This window comes from Crassostrea angulata, chromosome 3, assembly GCF_025612915.1.
Source record: "Crassostrea angulata isolate pt1a10 chromosome 3, ASM2561291v2, whole genome shotgun sequence".
NCBI lineage: Eukaryota > Metazoa > Mollusca > Bivalvia > Ostreida > Ostreidae > Magallana > Magallana angulata.
Window position 1 is genome coordinate 16,667,216 of NC_069113.1, and position 11,943 is coordinate 16,679,158.

General features: G+C 34.4%; 1 pseudogene; it reads right to left on the bottom strand.

The window, feature by feature from the left end:
- Positions 1 to 259: 259 nt before the first annotated feature.
- Positions 260 to 11,145, bottom strand: LOC128175410 (uncharacterized; annotated as a pseudogene).
- Between the last annotated feature and the right edge of the window lie 798 nt (positions 11,146 to 11,943).

Sequence of the window (11,943 nt, forward strand, 5' to 3'; positions counted from 1 at the left end):
AAGGTTGCTTTGTGGTGATTGACCCAGTGGTTCTGGAGAAGATGAAAAAGATGAAGGTAAAAAGTTCATGTGGTTTTGGAGAAACAGATGAAAATGTGAAAAGTATACGAAAGAAATGCTGCCTCTGCCGACCGACAAATTGTGATCAGAAAAACTCACTTGAGCCCTCGGCTCAGGTGATCTAAAATATTTTCCATTATTAAAATGACTTTCTCAAGTATTCCTCTGACAAAAAATATAACTTTCCATGTTACTTGCACAAAACTTTGTGTAAACAAAAACCCAAATTTTTGCTCATAGAATTCATAATATGGAAACTCACCCACTCATCAAAGCAATGAACATGAGGTCAAAGAAAAATAATACTCAAGATCATCTTAGCACTTTTCACATAAATGTATCTCAATAACAGCATAAATCTGATAGTAATTTATGGGTGGAATCTAACCCTAATTCAGCTAAAATATAAATAATTTTTTTGAAGGAAACAAACTTGAAATAAAAAATCAACTATTAAGCAATGTTTTTAACTAAATGAATACATGTAATTATATTGTTTACATTGTTCATGTATTTTGTTGTTCGGATAAAAACTTTAAAATTTTGTTTAAACCCTTTAAGCATTTACAAAGCATTCGGACGATTGTTTACATCATAACAGCAACAAGAATTTACCAACTCAACCATCCTACTTTTCTGACAGAATTTTGTTGCAAAGTCTTGCAAAGAATCTGGCTGTATTTTTTCTTTCATGCAACCAACAATGTAGGCCACAGGATCAGTCTCCACAGGAACTGACCAGGCAGGTACCTCCAGAAACAATTCCAAAACTGTACACCCAACACTCCACATATCTGAGTAGACATGACCACTGCTTCTTTCAAGGAGTACTTCAGGTGCCTGTTAGGTCGGTATTCCAGGCTGTGTTGTACCATCTGACGTTGTTACCATAATTGTATTCATTGTTTTTAAACTTACATGTACTTATCCCAAGGTCCCACAAACGGATTCTTTTTAAATCATCTGACACTAGTATGTTTTCAGGTTTGATATCTCTATGAATTATGGCTGGAACCTGATTGTGCAAATAAGCCACAACCTGAAGATTATTTCTAGCAATGTAATTCTTAGTTTCATATGAAAGTTTGTTCTCATATTCTTCACCAAATATGACATCATCAAGATTTTTTCCGTTGTTCAACTCTAAAACCATAAATAGCTTATTATTTTCAAGACCATTATTTGTATAATGTTTGGGTGCCTTACTGTACTGTGAATTGCTAATTCATGCTTGATGAGTGGCTTTGTGAGTTTTATTCGTTTGACTAGTATTTCTTTCAATGCCACCTCTGTTCCCGGCCATTTTGTTTTCCGCACTGTTCCAAATGCTACCCTGCCAATCTCTTCTCCAAAACTGATATCTTTCACTGCAACATTAGGGAAAGGGCATGAATCAATATTGTTTTTCTGATTGACATCTACCTGTAATTGATTGGTCTCTGTTTGTAAACATTCTGTTGTCTGAACCCTAAACGTTGAGGCATTATTACATTGCTCAGCCTCTATTTGTTTTTCAGCTTTCTTAACTGTTACGTGTAAAGCTCTTTTTCAAAATATCAAATTGGTTCCCAGAAACACTCAATGGCAATGTCTGCAGTTCCAGGGATTTCCTCCGATTGTCTTGTACGCCTGTATGGACATCCCTGCACAACTTCAATGATACCAATGCAGGCAGGCATCGCAGCAAGGCCAAAGGAGGCCTCTTCCCTTCTTCCCACAAGTGGCACAAAGATCCTTAAAAAAGAAACCATATTTTACTAATTTGGCTCTCATCTAAATCAGCATTTAAATCAAATCCTACGTTTCTCACCTCTCTGTTTTAATTATTTAATCTCTTCAATAACATGAGTACCTCCAAGAAAAGGCAATAAAGATAAAAAATAAGATTGACATGCTCAGAATAAATTATTGATGATGACATAAGGTTTTATTTATAAAAGAATTTCTTCACAGTTCGCTATATTTACACATTCTTATATTTTTAAAACTATACTGTGTACACGACATAAATGAATAAAAAGGATAACAACATTTTCTGATATGCCAATTAAACTCTGCTTTATTATATACCGTATCGCGTAGCTGTGATGTAATCTTAACACCTATTCTCAGAATAAGCAAACTTTTGTACAGACTGTATGTCTCATAAACCTACGAAGTAAACAAGGTGTGATTGGAAGGTTTTATGTTTTTAATAAAACTAAACTGTGATCGTACATGTAAACACAACACAAAATAAACATTAGAAGTCTTTATTTTAAAAGGTGGGAAGCCAAAAGATGTTGAATATTTCTTAAAATAGCATGTCGCCAAAGCGGTATCTTATATTTGCACATTTATAAAAAATGCTATTTATTTCAAAATCTCATTAAAACAACACCAAATCACGATACACATGTATATGACTGTTTTTAAAATGCGATAGGCCACGATAAAGATTTATTCTATTTTTTTCGTAACTCTGCCTGATGTCGTCAAAAAGTGCGTAAGCTACGTTGTCCACTAATGATATGTCATTTCTAATGTTTAATAACCTTTATTTTCAGTGTTATTATAAAAAAAATCTCATTTTATATTGGTCAATGATATAATATACATACCGATGTTATCTGGATACAAAATATCTTTTGCGGATGTCTGCAATCTGCGTTTTTGATCCGTAGTTTTAAGCATGTAAGCTACGTGATGTTGAAAACGGTTATTAAAGAAAAAGTATTCGTTCAAACCCATGTGCATTTTTAAAATACGTAGTGTGTTGACTATTTCTAAACCAAAAATAAACACTCATTTGAACAAAAACTGGTGAGTTTAGGTATTAATCGGCTAATTGTAATTTACGTTTTGTAATCTTCGTTGCCATACTATTGGTAATGCGATATAAAACCGTTAGCGAAGTATTTTTTCGGATTTTACGTGATGATCGGTTTCGTTTTTGCAATTTACAATCATCACCAATTACTTCCTATTACGTCACGTCCTTGAAGTTGTGTTGAAGGGAAATTTCAATGTCGAAAAATTATCAATAACGCGCTTATCCCCATTGTGAGTTTTAAGGTAGGAATTGTTTTATTTTCTATTGAATTCAGATTAAAAATACGCCTTGTTACATATGACAACTGTTAAGTCTATCAAAATGGTAAATATATTGTGTTTGAGACCATATACAATATGTGTCATGCATTCTGAAAATGGTAAGCTACGTTCTGAAAATGATTTTATTTCAATGCAATTAAATAATAACAATTTCAAGATAAACAATTTCTATGATTACTATGAATATACTTTAAACTAAATGTTCAATTTGTTATAGCAAACCCTTTGATTTGTGCAATATTATAGTTTACGGAACTACATTTTGTCTTGATCACGTAGCTTACTTAAGGTATCAAAACATAAAGACTGCAGATAAAATGGAAAGGGAATAGTTTATTTTAACTCATAATTAAGGTTGAAAATAAGATCCACAATAATGTGTTTATCTCTCGCTTACTATTTAGATAAATACCAAATGTCTATTGTCTAAAAGAACCAAAGTAGAGATGATAACGTAAATTACCATTTTACAGAACGTAGCTTACTTTACAAAATGAAGTGATTTTTTGGTATTTGATGATAAAATTTTAGATCAATGTAGAGTTGCATAATAAGATAAATGATTTTTGTATTATTTTTATTCAATTATTCACAAAAAAAAAGAAAAACATTTTCAGTTTTGATTGATTGTGAAAGATATTTCTTAATTTTTAGATTATGGGGAAATCAAAAGCAGAAATACAGAGGGCATATAGGGAAAGAAAGAAGTTACGGGAAGGGGAGGATTATTTTAGGAAAGAAAGGGCTCGTGTTAAAGGCTACTATGTTCCCATAGCAGAGCAATCCAAAAAGAAGGCAAACGATAGACGAAAGAAAGTTAGAGAGGCGGTTCGAAAGCACAGAGAAAACAAGAAGCTAAAACTTAACATAGAATCTCTTCAGGACCCAGAGGTAACGTCAACAACTGTGACTTCAACCAATTCTATGATTGTTAAACTTCCTGGTATTGATCAACGAAATCGCACCAGACGTAGGATAAGTCGAGCTACAGCAAAATGCAGAAGGACAATTGAAAAGCTTAATGAGGAAAACAGAAACCTGAATCGCAGAGTTAAGACAATATCTAAACGATATCAGCGCCTTTTGACCAAAACCAAAAATGCTAAAACCGAAGAATCGGTCAACTTGGCGACTGGAAAGCAAGTCCTGACACCCAGGAAACGGACCTCTACAGAGATAAGGGAAGAGGGTTTGACGCCAAGAAAAATGCCAAAAAACATTCAGCGGAGGCTGCTTTTAGCAAATGTTTTAACAGATGAACTGAAAGGCGCATGGAAAGAAAATGGAATCAAAGGAAAGCAGTTAATTTCAAGGATAGTCTCGGGAAAATTGTTGAAGAAGTACAGAATGAGAAAATGTGTTGGCGGTAGCATCACAAAACAAGTATTTTGCACGAAAAGAATCAACAGTTTACCAAAGATTCAGAAAAAAGTACACGCAAGAGAAACCCTGCGTAGGAGAGTTATTGAATTCCTAGAAAGGGACGACAACAGTCGTATGATGCCAGGAAAGAACGACAAGAAGAAAGCTGAAAACGGACACGTGCAAAAACGAGTTTTGAATGATAGTATGGCATGCTTGCATATGAAATTTGCAGCAGAAACATCTGAAAAAATATCACTTGCCACATTTTGTCGTTTAAGGCCTAATTATGTTTGTTTGACAAAATTCATTTCCAGAAATACGTGTTTATGCCAAAAACATCAGAACATGGCACTGGCTTTGAAGAACATGAAATCTGTGGGAGCTAAAGTCCCGTCAAGCCCTGACGAGTTTGCCAGACAATTAAAGGAAAATAACATCAACGTTAATGAAATTTGTTCTGAGATAAACGTTGAAATGGTCAAGTATGAACAGTGGAAGAAAGTTGAAATGTCGGACGGGAAAAAGAGAACAAAGATCATAGAAAAAGAGATAACAAAAGAAGAATTCATATCTGCCATACAGATTCAAATTGTTGAATTCCAAGAACACGTTGCAAGGGTGAAACTCCAATACAAAGCTCTGCACAATCTAAAGGAGAAATTACCTCAGGGACACGCCATCGTCCAGATGGATTTTGCTGAAAATTTTACTTGCACGTCTGCAGAAGAAGTACAGAGCGCATACTGGAATTCATCTGCAGTTACTCTCCACCCAGTAGTTACTTACTACAGAGCAGAGGATGGAACACTGACACACGATAATTATGTTTTCGTGTCGGATGATTTAGCCCATAATTTTGGAACAGTGTTCGCAATTCTAGATCAGCTGATGCCAAAGATGAAAATGAAAGTCCCACTGCTGAAAACTGTTCATTATTGGACAGACAGCCCTAGTTCTCAGTATCGAAATAAGAGTTCCTTTTACATCGTTTCTGACCACGAAAATGTGTTTGGAGTAAATGCTGTCTGGAACTTCTTCGAATCAGGGCACGGCAAAGGTCCGTGCGACGGCATTGGCGGAACATCCAAGCGAACAGCTGATCTTGCCATTAAGCAGGGGAAAATTACTGTCCAAGATGCGTGTGATTATTTTGATAAAGTACAGCAATACCACACCAGTGCCGAATATGTATTTGTAAAGTCAGAAGATTGCACAACTAAGCGCAAATCATTGACAGAAATTAACCGCAACCTGCAGCCAGTGAAAGGAACAATGCAAATCCATTGTGTGATTGGAGTGGAGAAAGGCAGAATAGCGACATCAACAACTTCTTGTTACTGTTCCGACTGCCTTGAGGCAAAGTACCACAATACGTCAGAAGCTTGTTTGTTAAAAAAGTCAATTCAAAGAAATATAGCATGTGATTCAGTTGAGAATGAAACTGCAAATGAAACTGAGCCCGAACATTTAGACGGAGGAAATGTTTTGACAACAGAAGACAACATTGTTGATGAGAGTGGATTGGGAAATCGGTCTTTGACGCTTGAATTGAAGGTTGGCAATTACGTTGCCGCTTTCTACGATAAGGACTGGTTTATCGGAAAGATTCTTGAAATTGACGAAGAAGATGACGAACTTCTCATTACCTTTTTGCAACCATGTAAGAAAACATTACCAGGAACGCGACCATTATACAAATGGCCTGCCAATCATGATGAGTTATGGGTAAAGACAAATGAAATTTTGTGCAACATCTCTGAACCTAGTAAGCATGGCAGAAGTGGCAGAAGTTTTGAAATATCACAGGAAGATTTTGAAACAGCAACAGAAATTTTTGCGTTGAAAATGATGACAAAATAGACTTTCTTGTGTGAAATTTGCCGATTGTAACGTAGATTATTGAACAAAATAGAAAAACAATCGTATGAATATTACTACATGTTAATTGACATAAAACGTAACATCATGTCTATTTGTCAACGTGTATATATATTTCGTGGCTGGTGTTTTCTTGGTTAAAAGTTTGAGACGTTATTATTGTCGAAATGGAATGTGTAATTTACGTTATGAAATTCATTTGTTAAAACAAGAATGGAAAATTAACATTTTAAACAAAATAAATATTTATCTTCAATACTTGATTGAAATATTCCGCTGTTAAAGTAATTTGATAAAAAAAAACTTTTATTTTTGTACTTGTAATCTACGTTATCTTTAATGTAATCTACGTGGTAAAGATCATGTTTGCCGTTTCTATTTTAACACAAGCGTCTGTAGCCTGACGTTTTATGAGTGTTATTTAAAAGGTTTTGAAAGAATATTTCATTGCTTTATTTTTCAGTTTGGCTGCAATTTGAAATTTTGTTATTATTTTGAAATTGAACAAAAAAGCAATTTTCATCATTAAAATTTAAACTTGTACTTTGAGTCGTTTTTGTGTTTTTTCAGAATCACATAAAACATAAAAATTTGTCAATTATTTTGAAGAGAGCAATTCAGTTTTTCATAAAAACAGGTAAAGCTTCATTTAAATAGATTCTAATAAGATTTGTTGTGGATATTGTGTGAATGGAATTGTGACAACGTAAATTACACGTAGTTTTAAGGAGTGTAACTTGCATGGTCGTAAATTTTACGTGCGTTATCCCCGAGTGGTAAAAATTCTCTAACATAAAGACAAAATACCAGGGTACAGAATAAAACCAAAATCATGACAATAAATGGATAATATTATTTCTTCAACTTTCTATCTGAAAAAGTCCGCTTATTCTGAGAATAGGTGTTAAACTGTCTCCAAGCACAGTTTTTCGGCCGCATTTAAGAGATGGTATTCTTAAGACAACACACTCGTCCGTACTTTCAAGTTTTCTCTTTCGATCATTTATATGTTGAACATACTTGGTCTTAAAATTACGAACAGTACATTCAGATAGTCCCGGAAAATCGGAAGAAAATTTCTTTAGCGCTTTTGGGGTCTCGTTTTCACTTGCATATCTGCCAATAGCGGCACGATCGGAATCGGTGTATATCGTATATTTTCCCCCTTTCAGTGTTCTTGGTGGAGAATTAGTTGTGGTAACCGATTTATTTAAAGTAGTTATAACTTCCTTTGGAATCATTTCACAATGCGATCCATTTGTATTTGGCATTGTAGATACTGGTTTAAAATAGCTTCGTATCCCTGCCATTGTTATTGACTGAGTGATTGAAATCTAGCAACTAATGTGGCAGTATACGTAGTTTTAAAAAATACTCAAAACTGAATAGAAGGATCTGAACTGTTATCACCACGTGACCAAAAACGCTCAAATATACCTACATGTACAGTCGTCAGGGATTAAGCTGAAGGTCATTACCATTTCTCTCATACTCTCATACGTACGATGCATACAATTTACCTGTGGTGTTTTTTTCTTCTGTGAAAATTTACGCGTTTAATGTTTACGGATTTATAAAACTCGTAAAAATTAGCAGCACGTAAAAAATACCGGTTATACGGTATTTATATATGGAATAAGAAATCATTCTTTGAGGTGATAAATTAAGTCCGGAGCGTGGTTAAATCCGATAAAGCCTGAAGGGCTTTATGCTAGATTTGACCATGTTCCGACCAAAATTATCACCTCATAATATTTAAAGAATGACACTTTTTTACTTAGTTATATTATTTCCAATTTCTACACTTTTAAAACAACATTTAAAAATCACGATTTTTTTAAGTAGCACATGCTATGTATTACTATGCCGCGGAACCAATACCATTTCTCGGTTATGATATAAGACATGCCCATTTTGTGTTGCTCATCCTTTATGAAATTATTTGACTATAGGCTTCAAAATTGATTTGTAGTGTAATCACTGACAAAGAAATTGAAAATGTAAATATTGAATAATTAGGCTTTTAGAATGTGTTACATTAAATAGTGATCTCTCACATTAAATTGATCTAAACATTCAATATGTTAGTGGAAGCATTAGCATACTTTCAGTCATCGGTACCCTCTGAACAGACTCCAGAGGCAGTCTGGGTGGGGAGGAGAGGGGCTCATCTGGCTGAGGCCCTTCTAATGGAGTATCCATGTCCACTGTCATATTCCCCATCATTTCAATAAATGGTGGCGGTGGGAAATCTTTGCAGATGGATTCATTTAGTGATGGTAGAGGTGGTGGTGGTGGAAGGAGGTCACCCTTGTCGAATGAAGAATACTGTTCCGTCACCGGGGTATCTACTACAGAGAATTATTAAATTCGTTAAATTTTCTTCAGAGTTTAACTATTATGAAGATCAATAGCTCATGTTACTTAAATATTAAAATGGCACTGCTGTATTTGGTGTCTCTAATCAATTTGCATTGTTATCATTCCATTTCAAAAGAATTAATTGACTTGATGATTTAATTTTGAGCCCAACTGTATATAATTATAATTTCAAATCATATTACCATTGGCCTCAATCTCCGGGAAGGTTGTTTCGTTTGCTGTTGTTTCTTCGGCTTAATCAACAGATTCTACACACAAAAAATGGATATCAATGATTTGTACACGCTATGCTTTTAGTCAAAAAATGTTCAATATCGAGGAGTTGTATGAAAAATCTCAAAATTACATTCAACAAAATATAATTCCTCTGAAGGAGCTCATCATAAGAACAATAATGCATGAAACTGCAATGTACACTACTTCTCATAAGATCATCATAAGGAAAATTGAGACTGCTCTATTATATGGTTTGTGTATTTCATTTAAATTACAAGCTGACCATGATGTAATATATCACACTATAAAGCAAACAATGAATCTCTGTTAGGAATTACCTGATGTAAGGCATAGAACGGTGTTTTTTGTTAGGACACCCATGGGGATTTTTGCCACCTTCCTGACTTTTCCCTTAATCCTCCCCTCCCTGATTTGGTTATTTCTGCCCCAGGAGTGTTCTTTAAGATGGTAATTACATCAGACACAGCAATGTTTAGTGCTATGGCTGCCCTGGACTTGTCCAGCACGACGGAGTCCTCCAGACATCCGATGATGTCTTTTTTCTCCTAGAAATTGAAATTTAATGTAAGAGAATGTGGATAAGTTTGGATAAATATTGCAGTTATAATCATTACTTTTAAAGAGTATTTCATATTAAAGACATGAACTCACATGTTGGCACAATCCTCCAAGTTCTTTCAACATGCGATATGCTGCCTGGCATGGTTGATGGGTTAAAGTAGTTTTTTCATGGAAGGGCACCGACACATCCTTGACATAGGCCATGACCTCCTGCCAAAAATGCCCTTTGGCTGTAACCTCCAGCATCTAAAAAAAACATTAATGTATTAATTTTCTGTCTATTATATATTTTCATGTTCAGCTTTAATGAGGCCAACTTTAGTTTTCACTGCCTGTGTTTTTGCCTAATCTAATAAAATACAGTGTATTTGTACTTTTTATGAATTTTTTTCTATATCACTCATGAAATTTAAAGTATGTAACAAAACACAGATAAAAATATTTAGATTTGTGAAGGAAAATTGTTTTTTCAAATGATTTTTCCAGTGTTCCAAAAAATGACAAAGTTCAAAAGCTGGTATTTTTTTCATAAATTATTGGAAATCAAAATCCTAGCAATATGCACATCTCATATATATTTACAATTGATCTGCAAAAGAACAACTTCCTATCTTGAGAACTGTAGGAGGAGTTATCCGTACAATGAGGGTACCCTATATGCAATATTTTGCCAAAAAATGGCTAAGTTCAAAAGCTAGTATTTTTTTCATAAATTATCAGAAATCAAAATCCTAGCAATGTGCACACCTGTGATATATGTACAATTGATCTGCAAAAGAACAACTTCTTATCTTGAGAACTGTAGGAGGAGTTATCCGTACAATGAGGGTACCCTATATGCAATATTTTGCCAAAAATTGACTAAGTTCAAAAGCTGGTATTTTTTCGATAAATTATTGGAAATCAAAATCCTAGCAATATGCACATCTCTGATATATGTACAAGTGATCTACAGAAGAACAACTTCCTATCTTGAGAACTGTAGGAGGAGTTATCCGTACAATGAGGGTACCCTATATGCAATATTTTGCCAAAAATTGACTAAGTTCAAAAGCTGGTATTTTTTCGATAAATTATTGGACATCAAAATCCTAGTAATATGCATACCTCTAATATATGTACAATTGATCTGCAAAAGAACAACTTCCTATCTTGAGAACTGTAGGAGAAGTTATCCGTACAATGAGGGTACCCTTTTGGCAGCCGCCCGCCCGCCCGCCATTGTCACCATTTTAATAATCGGATTTTTCCGTTGGAAAACCCGGTTAAAATTTGTTATATCAATTCAACAGCTTTTTCATTACCTTTTTGCAAATAATCAGAGGGAGGGTAATGTCCTCTGCAACTCTGATGTCAAGTCCCTCCAGATTAGAAAGTAGTCCAGATGTTACGGTTGCAATCTCCTCCACTTCAATTTCACTGGCCATCAACGTAAGGGAAATTAAAGCGGAGGAGGCTGCAATTGCTGCCTTCGTTAGAATCGCAAAGGTGTCTGGTTGGGGTCAGCCTTGGGTCTTAAAAAGACTATGACAAACAGCCTTGAGTGATACCTTCAAAATTAAAAGCATATCATAATTAAGAGATAAGTGAATTTGTCCCTAAGAATTAATAATTTGATAACAATTTACATGGCCAATGTTTTACATCATTTTGTTGTTTAATTTTTTGTTCGACTGTGATATAAACCTTCAAAACTGTTTATTCCATGGAAGGCAGGAGTTTTATTTTTGAAAACCATTGAAGGCCTCAGCAAAATACCGGCATTTTATAGGAAAGTTATGATTCATCATTTTATTGTATTTGGGCCACAGTTATTATTTACTTATGATGCATAATATCTTGAATAGGGAATATATGATTGACGTAATGATTTAACAAAATTTGAAAATCTTAGCATGTTCTTAAACAACAACCCGCATAGACCCTAACTGAGATGGTTTTTTTTAGATGGTTGACAGTTTGTTACTGTCATTTTTTTAAAAAAAATCATTCATAATCACATTAAACATGTTGTGAATATCGCCAAAGCGTATAATCAAATTACATGCAATGTTTCGCGTGTGAATTAGTTCCTACAAATAATTAGTATATAAATATTTAAAATGTCTCGGGTGGTTTTTGATCTGCAAATGATATCAATATATTTGATCGATTTCATTAGCGCCAGTCTTGAATCAACCGTGCGTTCAATATTATTCAGTGGATATTCATTTCTATAGGCGAGCAAGCCATGACTACATCTACAAGGAACTTCATGAAAATACTTTTTTCAGAACTCAATAGTAGTATATCCTCCATGTGTAAAAAAAACCATCAGACGAGATATGTGACAGAAAGCTACTGAAAGTTAAAGCTGGTGGGAATCAA